Below are 16750 nucleotides of genomic sequence, written 5' to 3'. Positions count from 1 at the left end.
TGCCGGGTTAAACCACAACAACCAGCTTCACCTACGCCGATTTCAGCGAATGCAGCTTCTGAAGCTTTAAACTGAAAACCGTATCTTGACACTTTGCCGCGGCAGAAACGATCCGTAACTAGAACTCTACAAAAACGCAGTAACGCACATTGCAAACCCACAGCAGCGACAGCTTCAGAAATATTTCTACCGGGAACAAGGGAGAAAAACAATACAGTTTCATCTCACGCACAGGAAAGCAGCAGGCAGAGAAAAGGGTCGGCATTCGTAGCCCTTGCAGAACGCAGGCATTCTCCTTCCATTCCTAAACCCGCCTCTTAGGTCGAAATATCACAACACTACTACGGCAATATCGAGAGCAGGGAACAGCAGCCCTGCCGCTGGATGTGCTACTGACTGATGCTATTTACGTAGCAGGACACCTAGACAGAGGGGCACGTTTTTCCACACACAACCCTGAACTTCCTGAAAATTTATGTTTACCAAAACGAGCCATTTGGAACACGTTGCCAAACAATGTTTGGCAATAAAACTTTGATGTGTTTGACACACACAAATTTGGGGTAACTCGCTACTTGCTGCCTGCTGTTGTTGTTCTTCCTTCAGAAATTCTACTTGTAGCCAAGTTATTCGCTACCGGTTCAAGCATTTACCTTCCAGGTATTACCAGCACATCTACACAGGCGAGGAACTAAATCGCTCTTCTAAAACTACCCGAGTGAAAATTACAGCCACGAAAGAGGAGTGACAGAGAAGAAAAGGAGAGGTCAGGCAGCAAGAGAGCTCTGCAGGCTGCCACCAGTCAACATCGCACTCTTTTTAAAAAAAAAAACAACACAAACCAAAAAATAACACAAACACAAAAAGCCCACAAAAACCAACAACAAAACCAAACCTTGACGTTGTACCTTTTTTTTCTTTTGGAGCTCGTCCCTGTCTCAGCAGATTGTCTCGTCAGAGCATGAAATGCAGGTGATCCGTATCCCGATGACATCTGCACGCGATGAACACGTGTTCAGAAATAGTCCAGATCTGTAAGACCGGTGTCATTTGTGTGGTTTTAATAATCGTAACTCCGTTTTATTGACCGATGCATTTGCGAGGAAACTAAGTAACTTTTAAACGTAGCCTCTCCTTGGGGAGAAAAATGCGTTAGGGAGTGAAAAAAATGATGATTCAGAGCTCCCAACCATGACGGAGCAGCGGGGAAATTAACGAAAGTGAAGGCCAACAGCAGCAACACGAAGCGACATTTGGCTTTAATTCTGATCACGTACTTAAGCGGCTCTCCAAGTCTATGCCTCGAGCCTATGAATGACTAGCCCTTTTTTGGAAGGACCAACTTTTTTCCTTAAAAGTCCTAGACTGAAGACTCCACTGAACAGAACGTGGATTGAGCCACAGGACAACGTGCCGTCAACACTCTCAGGAAAAAAAAAATATCAAGTAAAAATCAAGTTTAAATATCAGTTTCCATCGTGTCTCATTCATTCCGTTTCTAGTGATACCTGGGTGCTCCAAAATTCACTCTCCTGACACCACGTAGTACTACAAATTGAGTTATGCCTATAAAAATAAAAGGCTATTTCCAACCTGCCCATAAAATCAGTATGAACAAACAGAAGAGAAACACTTGAACTTAAAGAAGGACACAGGCAGCTCTTAATTTTTCGTAGATGAAAGCTCATTCTTTTCCCTGAAAGGAAAACACTCGTAACTACCCAGGGTTAGTTACGCTAACGAGGGTACGTAGGCACGCTCTGTTCACGGCAATTGTTCATCAGCTTTTCTGCACCGGCAGCAAATTTGCCTTTTCCCTGGGTTTAACGGGAGCACCTGCAGCGACCTTGAACGCGCCAATGTTTCTCCCAGCTCCCCCGGCCCCACACGTGCCATCACCTGAGCAGCAAGCGGCGTCAACCACGCAGGATTTTCTTCACGTGACGCAGAAGGTGACGCTGGGAAAAGAGGAGGCACAAAATGAACCTGTTTGTCACACCCAGCCAACGGCGAAAACCCAGGGAAGGATTCTGCCGTGCGGGGCCGGGCTGTGCACCCCGGGAGCTCCAGCCGGCCGGTTTCGCTCCCCTTTGCCGGGTACCGGGGAGACACCGCCGCCTCGTGCTGCCGCCTGCCCCCCGGGGGACCTCGCTTCAGCCCTCGGGAACGGGACCGGGAAAGACCCTCCACGCAAAGAGAGCGGATCCACGCGTGGCGTGGATTTAATCCCTGAGGGAAGAGGCCGGGCTCCCCGCTAGCAGAAGGACAACTCGCCTCCCTGCCGCTCGGAGCGCCTTGCCGGGGACAGCCCTGCCTGCGCCTGGCTGCTCTTCAGCCGTGCTGGGAGTGCAGTCTGGCCGACGGATGCTCCGGCAAACAGACACTGCAGCGAATCGCAGCTCCCGCTCGTTACAGCTGCTGGTAATTTTGCCTCTGGCTAAGGCATGCCCCAGACAGCGGACACCCCGTCTCGTTCCAGCTCCTGCTTGCGACGGTTCTGGCTAATTGAAGCTCCAGCTCTGCACCGTTGATTTCAGCTCCTTCTCCTTACAAGCTCCAGCTATTTGCAACAGCCTGGGCTTTTGACAAGGTCGTAAACCAATCGCCGTCAAAACTCGACTATTAGGATTAAATATCATAGTTGGACATTGTATAAACATTAATTAGTTTGTACGACTAATCAGTTAATAACTATTCGAAGCAGTCGACAAGCAAGAGCTGGACTCGAAGAGGGCGTGCGGGGTCTGAAAAGCAGAGACCACCTCTTCCCCCCAGAGACCACCGCAGACGTTGAGTTGGGCCTGGTGCGTGCCGGCCTCCCGCACTTCGGGGTCCAGCAGGACCAGAGCCCCTCCCCCCGGGGAGGGTCCACGCACCCTGCCCACCCCCTGCTTTCCCCCGCAGCCCCCAATGCCCTCCCAGCCCCCCGCACAAACGGCCAAACCGGCTTCTGCTTTGGGCCCCCAAACCAGCTCACTTGGCACCCATTTCTGAGCCCAAAAACCCAGCTGCTGCGCCTGTTCTCAAGGCCCAAAGATGCCCCCGGGGAGGGCAAGCGCTTGTGTGATGCTTCGGGCAGAAACGGGGCTGAAAGGTCCGATCCCGGTGCCGGGGGAGCAGAGGCGAGCTGGCTGGGACCAGCTTTTGCTCCTGGAACGACCCCAAGTCCCTGCTCCGAGGGCTTCCCCTTGGGGCCCTGGGGTGGACCTGTCCCTCCCCTTCAAATGCTCCAGCAGTTTCGGGGGCAGAAGGCCGTTTCTAAGCCCTCTCTCCAGCAGCTCCTCCCTCGACTCGGCCCGTGAAGCCCCCAGGCTCGAGCACCTCGCTGGGGCGGGCGGCCTCCATTGCCTACAGGCTGCCCGTCTGCCTGCAGGGAGGGCTGGGGGGTGCCCGGCCCCACGGGGCGACAGTGGGGACTCGCAGGGAGGGTCTGTTTGCACACAGCGCCCACCCCGCCCCCCCGCCCCGGCCCCACTGCGCGGCCCCCCTAGGGCACGCAGCCCCGCCCCCCAGCCCCACTCCCCAGATGCTCACAGCCCCTCCTCCGCCTGGAGCCCCCCCAGCCCCCGTCCCCGGAGCCTGCAGGACCGCCCCCCCCCCCGCCACAGCCCCACTCCTCGGCTCCCCGGGCCCGCGGCCCCTCACACTCACGCTGCGCCGCCGCCTCGGTGCAGAGCCCGCCGCGCGCCCCGTTGAAATACCCTCCGCAGCCAATCAGTGCGCGGCTCCACCGGACCGCCCGCGCGGGGCACGCCGGGAGTTGTAGTCCCCGCCCCGGGACCGCGCATGCGCACGGCGCCTCGTGCAGCGCGGCTGCCTCTACATCGACACCCGTACAATGGAGGTGATCGTGCACCGACCCTGGTGCAACCCTTGTGCCCCCCCATGCTCGCAGCCCCTCCCCGGTGTTTGCAAGCGCCTCCCAGCCCCAGGACCCCCGGTGCTCACAGCACCCGACCACACCATTTTCCAGCCCCGTGGGAGCCCCAAGCCCCACTCTCAAGCCCCGCCAGGACCCACAGCCCCACTCCCCAGCTCCTTGGGGGACTGCAGCCCCCGCCCCCAGCCCCACTCCCCAGCCCCCCTAGGACGAACAGCCCCCCCTCCCCGGCCCCCTCCGGGACGCACAGCCCCCCCCAGCCCCCCTCCCCGGCCCCCCCGGGACGCACAGCCCCCCCCCAGCCCCCCTCCCCGGCCCCCCCGGGACGCACAGCCCCCCCCCAGCCCCCCTCCGGGACGCACAGCCCCCCCCAGCCCCCCTCCCCGGCCCCCTCCGGGACGCACAGCCCCCCCCCCGGCCCCCTCCGGGACGCACAGCCCCCCCCGGCCCCCCTCCCCGGCCCCCTCCGGGACGCACAGCCCCCCCCGGCCCCCCCCCCCGGCCCCCTCCGGGACGCACAGCCCCCCCCGGCCCCCTCCCCGGCCCCCTCCGGGACGCACAGCCCCCCCCGGCCCCCCTCCCCGGCCCCCTCCGGGACGCACAGCCCCCCCCGGCCCCCCTCCCCGGTCCCCCCGAGACGCACAGCCCCCCTCCTCAGTCCCCCGGGGGGTCCCCAGCCTCCCGCCAGCCCGCCGTGCCCGCGGCACCTCAGACTACTGCCGCCGCCGCCGCCGCCGCCGCCGCCGCCGCCGCCGCCGCCGCCGCCGCCGCCGCCGCCGCCGCCGCCGCCGCCGCCGCCGCCGCCGCCGCCGCCGCCTGGGTGCAGAGCCCGCCGCGCGCCCCGTTGAAATATCCTCCGCAGCCAATCAGCGCGCGGCTCCTCCGGGCCGCCCGCGGGGGGCACGCCGGGAGTTGTAGTCCCCGCCCCGGAAGTGCGCATGCGCACGGCGCCTTGTGCACGGCGGGTGCCTGCGCAGGGACCTCCCTGCAACGGTGGGGATTGTGCAGGGACCTTTGCGCAGCGGGGGGTCGGTGTGTGGAGACACCCATGCAATGGGGGGGGCAGTGCAGGAAGACCCTTATGCAATTGGTTGGTGTGCAGGGGACCCTCGTGCAATGGCGGGCAGGCGCACGGGGACCCTTGTGCGATGGTGGGGATTGTGCAGGACCCTCGTGTGACAGTGGTGGTTATTTTTCTCGGCAGTACCCTTGGGTTCGGGAGCAAAACAGCCGGTGCCTGAAACCACTGGGGTGTTTTGACTGCTGCTGAGCAGCCTCGAGGCCGCCTCTGGTTCCCACATGGCTCCCATGGTGCGCGTGGACCCTCCTGCAACGGGTGCAGGTGTGCAAGGAGGGTGATCCGGGGTAGGGGTCCCTCTCTGGAGGCACCCAGCTCGAGCTGGCACCTAAGAACTAATCAAGGAGTAATGAGGAACCTTCTCTTGCACCTGACGTTAACCAGCGGGATCCCAGGGTCAGACCCTGTTACGGTGATTGGACCCTGGGGAGGTGGCAGAGGGTGCCCTGGACAGGTTGGGGGGGTTCCCTGGGGAGGAGGGGAGCCCCCACCCCCCTGACTGTGGGCACTCCCCCCAAGGAGCAGAGCATGGTGCAAGACTTTAGGGAGGATGAGGGCTAGCAGGTCCCCGAGATGGCAGTGCCGGCTCTTCCCAGTGTCTCCCCAGTGCTGGAGGGGGTGTGCGTGTGTGTGTCTCATGACCATGGGGATGGGGGGGGGGGGCGGCCTCAGGATGGGGCAGGGGGGGAATCCTGGGGTCCGGGAGGGACCCTGGGAGTGGGGTAGGTAGGGGGACATTGGGGGACAGAGGTGTTTCTCGGGAGATTGAGGACACCATGTGGGGAGTTGAGACTGGGAGGGATGACCCTGGGGAGGTGGGGGGCACCGCGGGGAGAAGGGATCCCACCCCCGACACCTGCAGCCACCCCCAGGGGCAGCTGGGACCCCGACCCGCTGGGGGACCAGGATGGGAACGATGGGGACTCACTCATGGATACTGCACAGGTAATAAAATAGTTCATGCTGCACCCTGTTGTAGGGTCTCTGGGGTGCCCTGGGCGCCGAGTCCCCATGACAGCCGGCCCTTCCCGGGGGTCCCCAGGCTGCCGGGTTCCTCTGGCCCCAGCCGGCGGGAGCTGTGTCCTCCCAGCCGCTGGCCACGCAATGGCAGCACCGACCCACGGCCACGCGGAGACAGGGCTGGGGACAGGGCCGGGGTTGCCTGCGCTCCACCTGGGTCTGCAGGGCTCGGGCAGGGGGGACCCGGCATCCTGCAGCTCCGCTCCCACCCTGGGGACCCCAAACACCCCCGGGGGTGCGTCGCTGTCCCTGTCGCTGGTGGCAACCGGCATGGGGGGAAGGTGACAGTGAGGGTCCCCGCCAGTGGCCCGGAGTTCGTCACCGCTGGGGGGACAGGGGACAAGCAGGGCCAGCACCGAGGAGCGACGGCAGCACAGCCTACTCTCTGGGGGTCCCCACCCCCTGTCCCCAGGGGTCCCCTCCGTCCCCGTGGTTTATTGGGGGAACACAGAGCCCAACGACCAGCCGCAGGGACAGGGGACGGGGAGCTGCCCCAGGGATGGGGACAGCACCGGGACACGCCGATACTCTTGGGGGTGCTGGCATGCGGGGGGGGGGCACCCTAACCATTGCCGCCCGGGATGACGAATGCACCGGGATGAGGGAGGCACCGGGATGGGGACGGCGCATGGAGGGGCCAGAGCCGGCGCGCGAACGCCGGGCTGCAGGACCACGCTTCGGCTTCGGGGCGGCAGCAGCGAAGGCGGCGGCGGCGGCGGCGCTGCTGCGCACCTGAGCGGTGCCGGCGCTGCAGTACCGCGATTCGGCCACGGGGCGGCAGCAGCGAGCAGCCGCCGGGCGGCGCGTGCACGGGGGCGGCACCGGCGCTGCAGGTCCGCGCTTTGCAGGCCCAGCGCCCGCCGGCACCGCGCACGTGGGGCGGCAGCGGCGTTTCCTTACCGGAACGAACCAACGAACGCGGCGGCATCACCCCGCAGGCACCACAGTACGGCATTGCCGTTACCGGCGGACGGCAGCGCGGAGAAAGGGGGCGCCACCGCGCATGCGCGGCTCAAGAGCTGCAGTACCCAGTTTTGGTCGCTCGGTGGCAGCAGCGAACAAAGGAGAGCGCGCCACTGCGCATGCGCGGCTGAAGCACTGCAGTACCGAATTCTGGTCGCTCGGTGGCAGCAGCGAGCAAAGAAAGGCGCGCCACTGCGCATGCGCGGCTCAAGAGCTGCAGTACCGAATTCTGGTCGCTCGGTGGCAGCAGCGAGCAAAGGAGAGCGCGCCACCGCGCATGCGCCGCTCAAGAGCCGCAGTACCCAGCTTTGGTCGCTCGGTGGCAGCAGCGAGCAAAGGAGAGCGCGCCACCGCGCATGCGCAGCTGAAGAGCTGCAATACCGAATTCTGGTCGCTCGGTGGCAGCAGCGAGCAAAGAAAGGCGCGCCACTGCGCATGCGCGGCTCAAGAGCTGCAGTACCCAGTTTTGGTCACAGGGTGGCAGCAGCGAGCAAATAAAAGCGCGCCACCGCGCATGCGCGGCTCAACAGCTGCAGTACCCAGCTTTGATCGCTCGGTGGCAGCAGCGAGCAGAGGAGAGCGCCCCACCGCGCATGCGCGGCTCAAGAGCTGCAGTACCCAATTCCGCCCGCCGGGTGCCACCGTCGCCTCACCGGCCCTTTCCCCTTCTCTCCGCCCAGTTCGTACCATCGAAAGACGGTAACTGCTTACTGGCGGTACTGGGCTTAGATTTCCCTGCCCTTTTCCCATTCGCGGCCCGGGCACTAATCTTCATCGCCTCTGTACCAAAAAGCACCCGGTGGCTCCAGCATTTCAGTCCTTTCCCTTTGGCCGCTTTACAAGTCCCGTGGTGGTTTCTGCCCGTGCCCCCCAGCCCATTACCCGGGGAGGAGAAGCAGCACAGGGAACCTGTGGAACAGGTTTCTTTCTAACCCGGAGGAAGCCCCAGGGATCGCTGTCTCGGTCTGCAGGTGGCATCGGGGTTGTGGGAGTGACAGCGGCGACTCAACAGATGCTGGAGAGAGATTTAAAAAAAATAAGGCCACACGGGTGACACCCTGAGAGCAGGGGAGGGGCAGCTATGTCCATCAGGAAACCGGCTTCTGAGCAGACCCGGTGCCAGTGGCTGACCTGCAAACAACGAGCGATACGCTGGTGGTCCTGGGGCTGTGTTGCGGTGTTTGCACCTTTCCTCGCCTCTGTGCTATCAGCACTCTGCTCTCCTCATCCTGCACACGCGCAGGGCTTGCCACTTGGAGGAGAGACACTGCACGACGTCACTTACCACCCTGCCCTCCAGCGTGCAAAGGAATTAGAAATGAGGCAGGGAAAGCCAAGAGGCCTGCTGGTGTATTAGGCGTCCTCAGCAGTTGACCGTAGAGCCCGGCAGGTTCCATCCTTGCTCTGTGCTTTTGTAGCTTGAACCCCCGATTGTTTTGCCATCGAGACTGCAAGGCGAGGAATACGCCTCTACTTGAACAAGCAAGACCCCTGCCAAATAGCTGAGCTGTGCGCAGTGATAGGCGGCTGCCTGTGACCGACACCTTTTTCTGCTAAAACCAGAGCACGCTTCCCTTGTGAAGAGCCATCGGCAGTACAGAACGTACCTGAGCTCTCCTTGCACCGGCTCCCCAGAGAACGGCGTCTCAGTTCGACTGAAGCGTGCAGCAGCCTGTCGTCATCCCAGCCCCTCGCCCTCGAGCAAGCGGCTGCCTGTAGCAGCGGCAGAACCGCTGCTGCGCAGAGGGGAAAGGAACGGCTTGGCCTCAAGCTCTGCGGGCTGCCTGTGGCCCCTGCGGAGCCGACGACCTCGGCAGCCCATACAAAGGGCGAAGCTAGCAGCCTGAGAAGGAGTCACAGGGTGCTGCAGCTCCTGCCACAACCCTCCTTCCCAGCCTGCTGCTGGAGCACAAGGCACTTGAAAGCAGCAGGAAAGAACAAGGATGGCAAGATGGCAGGAATAACACGGAGAGCCTAAAGCGTTTAGCCAGCAGGGCTTGCAACTCACCTTGTGCCGTGGTTTAATCCCAGCTGGCAACTCAGCACCACACAACCGCTCACTCGCTCCCCCCTCAGTGGGAGGGGGGAGAGAATTGGAAGGGCAAAAGTGAAAAAACTCCACTCGTAAGGAAAAGGGGGGAAAAAAACCCCAAACAACAGAGCGAAAAACCCCACACAGACAAGCGGTACAAATGAAAACAACGGCTCACCGCCAACCGCCCGATGCCCAGCCAGCCGCAGCCCAGCAGCGGCCCCCCCGCCAACCGCCCCCCGAGTTTTATTTCCTGACGTCACAGGGTCTGGAACATCCCCTGGGTCCGCCGGGGTCAGCTCTCCCAGCGGTGCCCCCTCCCAGGCCCTCGCGCACCCCCAGCCCGCTCGCCGGCAGGGCGGGGCGAGGAGCAGCACAGCCCCCGGCGCGGTGCAAGCGCTGCGCAGCGGGAACTCACGCAGCCCCGCGTCACCGACGCCGTTTGCAGCACAAACCCAAAACGCAGGAGGAGGGAGAGCGGGGTGGGAGTGGGGTGCGGGGGAGCGGGAGGGGGGTGCCAGAGTTTGGGCGGGGGGCAACGGGCAGGTTGGCGGGGCAGGCAGCACCCCAGGGGTCCGGGGCAGAGGGGTTACGGGGAGGCAGTGCGGAACACGGGGGGTGGGAGGAGGGAGAGGAGAGAGGAGGGCAGTGCGGGCACGAGGTAGGAGGGCAGGGGATACGGGGGGCGCGTCGCGGGGAAAACCTCGCACGGGGGGAAAAACCTCGCACGGGAAAGGCGGGGCGGACACCGGGAGGGGCGGGGGGGGACATGCGTGGGGGTGACCTACGCCAGGGGGTCCACCCGGGACCACCCACAGCAGAAAACTCGCCTGGGATGACCCGCAACAGATAATCCGTTCCCGATGACTGACCCTCGCTGGATAACCACGAGCGATGCCCCTCAAGTGGCTGGTGTTTCACCCCAAATCTTCCCCAAATCGGGGGGTGTTTTGCTTTTCCATAATATCAACATTGGGGTTTTTTCCTTTTCCAAAACATTCCACCATTTGGAGGTTTTTCAACGCTTTTTCACAACAAAAATTGGTGGTTTTTGCTTTTTCGTTTTGTGCGTGAAAATGGGGTTTTTTTTGCTTTCCGGTTGCCCAAATCCAGGCGGATTTGGCTTTCCCGGGAGCTCCAAGTTGGGTATTTTTCCCCCAAAATTGCGGGCTTTTTTTTCCCCACCCCTTGCCGGCCCCGAATTAGGGGTTTTGTGGTATTTTTAGGCCATGGCGGCAGGTCCCGCTCTGCGTGCGCAGCCCTGCAGGGGAAAGTCCCTGTTGGGGGAACTGGCCCCCAATCAGGATGGGAACAGGCGGAAAAGGAGAACAGGGAAGAGGCAGCTTTTGAAAGCGCTTTTATATCTTCAATAGAGAGGTGTTTCGGGGCGGGGTGTGTGTGTGTGTGTGTGTGTGTGTCGAATTTTAAAATCCTTTCTGTAAACAGGGTTTCTTTGCATTTTAAAAACCTTATTATCAGAGACATTTACACTTAATGTATTTACACATATCTCTCTACATATATTTAGTGAATATATTTATGTTTCACTTATACCCCCCTATTTCCCACTTCTTATATATAATACCTGCTCAGACTATGGATCTGTTGACTTACATATTTTGAACACTTAAATGTCTTTATAGACTTCTCTATTTACACTTACATATATTTACACCTATATCTTTATAGACTTAGGTTTTAGACTACACTTGTACATAATCTCTTAGATTACATATAATGTCTATGTAGACTCTCTATGTAACACGTAGTAAGTGTAGATAGCGGTATCTATTCAGACCTTTTTCTATTTTAAATTCCTTCATGTATAAAATGTATCATCCTTTTTGCATTTGGAAGTTCTTTATTTTTTAATTTATACAGACGTGAGTTATTTTTGTATCTTAAAACCCTATATACATCTTTCGAATTTTTTTATACTCTAAAATCCTTTATATAATAGGGCAGATATAGGTCCTTATTTTGAAATCCTTTTGTACGTATAAATTAATATTATTTTTCAATATACGTAACAAGGAGAGATTTTTTTCTATTTCGAGGCCTCACAGATATATTTACAGTTTTTAAAAATTTTTGAACCCCCCCCCATGAATTTTCAGGCAATTTGGGCTGTGACCCCCTTTGGCGGGGGGGGGGGGACACGGACCCCCATGACCCCCCATTCCCCACTCACCTGCTCCTCCACGGCATCATCACCCCCGTGGTGATGCTGGGGTGCCCCAAATGACATCATCACCCCTCCAGGCCCCCCAACCTCCCCTTTTTATTCACCCCCCCAAAAAGACACAAAACGAGGGAAACGGCCCCAACCGGCAGCTCGTTACTTTAATAATGCCGTTTACGTATGTACGCACGCACCCCCGCCAAAAAGGGGGGCTCTGCTAGAAAGATAAAGGAGGGGCGGCCCCCCCAAACGCTTGCAGCCCCCCCCAGCCCCCGTCCCGCAGGCTGCCAGCCGGCCCCTCACCCTCAGCACGCCCAACGACCGGCAGGCAAACCTGGGCCGGGGGTCTCTCCTGAGCACCACGGGACGCTCACAGCGAGGCATCTGAAAAACAAAAATCCCAACGGATATTTCAGCACGTTAAAAAAACAGCACCGAAGGCAGCAGAGGAATTCGGTCAGGGCAAGGGAGAGGGTAGCAGTCGAGCTAAAGGAGGGTGCCAGGCAAACGGGTCAGCTCGAAATACAACGCCGCCTTTAAAAGCTCGAGCGATTCGAACGCTTAAAATCAGCGTGAAGACTAATTGACACAATTCTGAACACGTTCTTCGCAGAGAAGTAAACGCTCTCGCTGGTGTCGGAAAACGCCTCGTCCCTTCCTTACAGCACCGCTGCAGGGAGATAACCCCGTGAGGCTGCAGGACAAGGGCGCGCCGTAATCAGCATCTACGCTCACGGATCCACCGCCGCAGCTCCAGCCCTTGCGCTGCTGCTGCTGCTGCTGCGCATCTCGCTCGCTTGGCCGATAAAGCTGAAAGTGAAGCGTAAAACTTTGAAGAGTAAAATGAAAAAGAAAGAACAAATCTCAGCAATTCATTTTATGCTAAAAAGGCGTGCGCATGCTTACATACGTACAATGAGAAGACTCGTACTATAAAAATATTTGATTTTCCTTTTGCGTTCATTGAAATTGCGTAGCTGTGAATTCATACCGTTAAATTATCTACCTCCAAGCTACACAGCTATCGTTTGACCAGGGGTTTTGCGTGTGTGACATGACTAGGAGGGACGCCTGGCCAGCTGCGCCGAGACCGATGCTACCGAACTGCCGGGGAAACGCGCCGTCGAAAGCGAGACAGAAATAAAGTGCTTCAGAGCACTCTGCCAAAAGATCAGGAAAAAAGCCCCTAACGTTCAGTTGCCTCTCTTTTTAAACGTTTAGAGCAACTACCCAACTGCTTAAGCACACCTAATAAATTATACACTACAGCTATTTGGCAGTTGCAGTTTAAACAACGCAAGTCAGTTTGGAAATTAGACAATTTTAACTTTCTTTTTAAAATTTCATTTATGATAGAAAAATCAGTGAGATAAGAGATCTCCCATACGGTTTTACTTTTTTTGGGGGGGGGGGGGGGGGGGGCAGGCGGTGGGGAATATCAAATCCCCGGTGCTGCAATACATCAGGCTACCAAAAAGGACTGGCAGGTTTGCTAACGCTGTTGGCTGTACCCAAGCGTGCGGAGGAACGCGTCTTTACGATCTCTCGACCGTTACACCCGAGAACCAAAGATCAGCCGTACGTCGACTATTGGAAGATGTGCTGCGCTTGGGTCCTTGCAAGGAAATCGACTTAACTCCTTTTTTTTTTCCAGAGAGAGTGAAAAGTCTCCTTGCGGATGACTTCTACTGCCAAGCACGTCATCTCTGAAGATCCATTCTGATGGGAAGTTTGTAAAAGGCAACTCCTTTGAATGAAAAAGATTTCCATTCTGGAAAATCTCTTTCCAACCGAAGTCAAAATTACGCGCTGCAGGTTAGGAAAAAGGACATTAGAGAATCAGTAACTCACCGAAAACACATCAGGACTCTCTGTCGCTAGTTACGAGGCTGCTACCGCTTCTCGGGAAAGCCTGGAAAACACACCGAAGCGACGCCGATTTGTCCCGTGTTGTCCACGCCTCTTCTTTGACCTTGATTGCTTTTAGCACAGATGCCAGTATCTCAGTAAGGTTTTCGAGTGCTCCTGTAAGGTATTTTAAACACTGACTGACTGAAAAAGCATAAAGCTTTTATCGTGAAAACAAAGCCTGTTTCTCCCGAACGTCCGAACTCTTACAAACGGTTCCTTTCCTCTTCTAGTCCAACATTATTTTCACAGCACCCTTTCACAGCAAGCGCACAGAAACAGAAGACTCTGCTTTCAGGAAGAGAAAATAGACGAAGGAAAGCAAGCCTTGAATAGGCGTACCACGCTCCAGAACAGACCTTTATTTTTAGTATTTGTGTTAAAATATTTCATGTTAAAAAATCAGATAGAAGGAGAGTTGCCACATTCTTCGTGTTAACTGTAAAGTCCACACTACAAGCACCTTAGGAAAAATGCAGACACACATCACAGGCATACCTTGTACTTGCAGACCACTATGGATCCTTTCCATCCGTCTCGTACTTTCACGGCAGTTGACATTCTGCTGAGAGGAAAGGAAAAAAAAAAAAACAAACATTTAGCACAAAGCTTCCTTTTCTGTGAAGACTACAACTGAGTGGAGGAGAAAGTATTTTGCATCATCTTTGGTGCAGTTGTTGAGACAGGCCACTAGAGCTTCTGCATGTTTTAGACAACCGTGCCTTTTCTTTTGGCTCATCGGCAGCTTTAGAACTCACTTGCCTAGAGACGCGCAGGTGACAGGCACAGACACCTACGTACGTTTTCTCAAGCCTAAGTAGAGCCGCGATTTCCTCACCCGATACGTCCCAAGTTGAGTATTTTTGTTAAAGAGTACGGCAACCCGTCTGTCCTCGCGAACTCGCTGCAAAAGAGGAATCCTTTTTTCCAGGCCGTTTCTCCAGACGGTCGAGATCTTTGAAAACTGCAGTTGTGCCACCAAACCTGCTCAGGGTCCCTCCCAACCTTCGACCATCGTTAGATTTAACAGGCACACGCTCTATTCCGTCTTCCAACAGCAAAAATACATAACGCCCCCAGACCCCTAGCGCAACCCTACGGACGTCCACACACACCTCGCTGTTTTGATGAGGAGCCACTGAGCACCCCTGCGAGCACAGCGGGATCGTGCGCAAGACCAGCATCCTGGTTTCGGCTGGGATAGAGTTAATTCTCTTCCCGGTAACTGGTACAGCGCTGTGTTTTAGATTTAGGACGAGAAAAACGTGGATAACACGCTGATGTTTTAGTTGTGGCTAAGTAGCGCTTACGCTAGTCGGGGACTTTTCAGCTTCTCATGCCCTGCCAGCGAGAAGCTGGGAGGGACCTTAGCCAGGACAGATGACCCAAACCGGCCAAAGGGACAGTCCGTACCATATGACGTCACGCTCAGTACATAAGCTGGGGGAGTTGGCCGGGCGGCGGCGACTGCCGCTCGGGGACCGGCTGGGCATCAGTCGGCGGGCGGTGAGCAATCGCATTGTGCGCCGCTTATTTTGTATATTCTTTTATCGTTACGATTGTTTCCCCTTCCTGTTCTGTCCCATTAAACTGTCTTTACCTCACCCCACGAACTTCACTTTTTTTTCCGATTCTCTCCCCCACCCCACTTTGGGGGCAGGGGGAGCGAGCGGGCAGCTGCGTGGTGTTTAGCTGCCTGCCGGGTTAAACCACAACAACCAGCTTCACCTACGCCGATTTCAGCGAATGCAGCTTCTGAAGCTTTAAACTGAAAACCGTATCTTGACACTTTGCCGCGGCAGAAACGATCCGTAACTAGAACTCTACAAAAACGCAGTAACGCACATTGCAAACCCACAGCAGCGACAGCTTCAGAAATATTTCTACCGGGAACAAGGGAGAAAAAAAATACAGTTTCATCTCACGCACAGGAAAGCAGCAGGCAGAGAAAAGGGTCGGCATTCGTAGCCCTTGCAGAACGCAGGCGTTCTCCTTCCATTCCTAAACCCGCCTCTTAGGTCGAAATATCACAACACTACTACGGCAATATCGAGAGCAGGGAACAGCAGCCCTGCCGCTGGATGTGCTACTGACTGATGCTATTTACGTAGCAGGACACCTAGACAGAGGGGCACGTTTTTCCACACACAACCCTGAACTTCCTGAAAATTTATGTTTACCAAAACGAGCCATTTGGAACACGTTGCCAAACAATGTTTGGCAATAAAACTTTGATGTGTTTGACACACACAAATTTGGGGTAACTCGCTACTTGCTGCCTGCTGTTGTTGTTCTTCCTTCAGAAATTCTACTTGTAGCCAAGTTATTCGCTACCGGTTCAAGCATTTACCTTCCAGGTATTACCAGCACATCTACACAGGCGAGGAACTAAATCGCTCTTCTAAAACTACCCGAGTGAAAATTACAGCCACGAAAGAGGAGTGACAGAGAAGAAAAGGAGAGGTCAGGCAGCAAGAGAGCTCTGCAGGCTGCCACCAGTCAACATCGCACTCTTTTTAAAAAAAAAAACAACACAAACCAAAAAATAACACAAACACAAAAAGCCCACAAAAACCAACAACAAAACCAAACCTTGACGTTGTACCTTTTTTTTCTTTTGGAGCTCGTCCCTGTCTCAGCAGATTGTCTCGTCAGAGCATGAAATGCAGGTGATCCGTATCCCGATGACATCTGCACGCGATGAACACGTGTTCAGAAATAGTCCAGATCTGTAAGACCGGTGTCATTTGTGTGGTTTTAATAATCGTAACTCCGTTTTATTGACCGATGCATTTGCGAGGAAACTAAGTAACTTTTAAACGTAGCCTCTCCTTGGGGAGAAAAATGCGTTAGGGAGTGAAAAAAATGATGATTCAGAGCTCCCAACCATGACGGAGCAGCGGGGAAATTAACGAAAGTGAAGGCCAACAGCAGCAACACGAAGCGACATTTGGCTTTAATTCTGATCACGTACTTAAAGCGGCTCTCCAAGTCTATGCCTCGAGCCTATGAATGACTAGCCCTTTTTTGGAAGGACCAACTTTTTTCCTTAAAAGTCCTAGACTGAAGACTCCACTGAACAGAACGTGGATTGAGCCACAGGACAACGTGCCGTCAACACTCTCAGGAAAAAAAAAATATCAAGTAAAAATCAAGTTTAAATATCAGTTTCCATCGTGTCTCATTCATTCCGTTTCTAGTGATACCTGGGTGCTCCAAAATTCACTCTCCTGACACCACGTAGTACTACAAATTGAGTTATGCCTATAAAAATAAAAGGCTATTTCCAACCTGCCCATAAAATCAGTATGAACAAACAGAAGAGAAACACTTGAACTTAAAGAAGGACACAGGCAGCTCTTAATTTTTCGTAGATGAAAGCTCATTCTTTTCCCTGAAAGGAAAACACTCGTAACTACCCAGGGTTAGTTACGCTAACGAGGGTACGTAGGCACGCTCTGTTCACGGCAATTGTTCATCAGCTTTTCTGCACCGGCAGCAAATTTGCCTTTTCCCTGGGTTTAACGGGAGCACCTGCAGCGACCTTGAACGCACCAATGTTTCTCCCGGCTCCCCCGGCCCCACACGTGCCATCACCTGAGCAGCAAGCGGCGTCAACCACGCAGGATTTTCTTCACGTGACGCAGAAGGTGACGCTGGGAAAAGAGGAGGCACAAAATGAACCTG

At 56.2% G+C, this 16750-nt stretch overlaps 1 long non-coding RNA gene across 1 annotated transcript; it reads right to left on the bottom strand.

Annotated features, from left to right (window-relative positions):
• Positions 1-11289: 11289 nt before the first annotated feature.
• On the bottom strand, positions 11290-16530 carry LOC142081486 (uncharacterized). Its single transcript, XR_012673347.1, has 4 exons — positions 15669-16530; positions 13562-13625; positions 13007-13180; positions 11290-11965 (listed from the first exon to the last, which is right to left on the bottom strand). It is a non-coding gene; the product is annotated as an uncharacterized LOC142081486 (long non-coding RNA).
• Positions 16531-16750: the final 220 nt, after the last annotated feature.

This window comes from Calonectris borealis, chromosome 3, assembly GCF_964195595.1.
Source record: "Calonectris borealis chromosome 3, bCalBor7.hap1.2, whole genome shotgun sequence".
NCBI lineage: Eukaryota > Metazoa > Chordata > Aves > Procellariiformes > Procellariidae > Calonectris > Calonectris borealis.
This window is presented reverse-complemented; position numbering and strand designations above follow the sequence as displayed.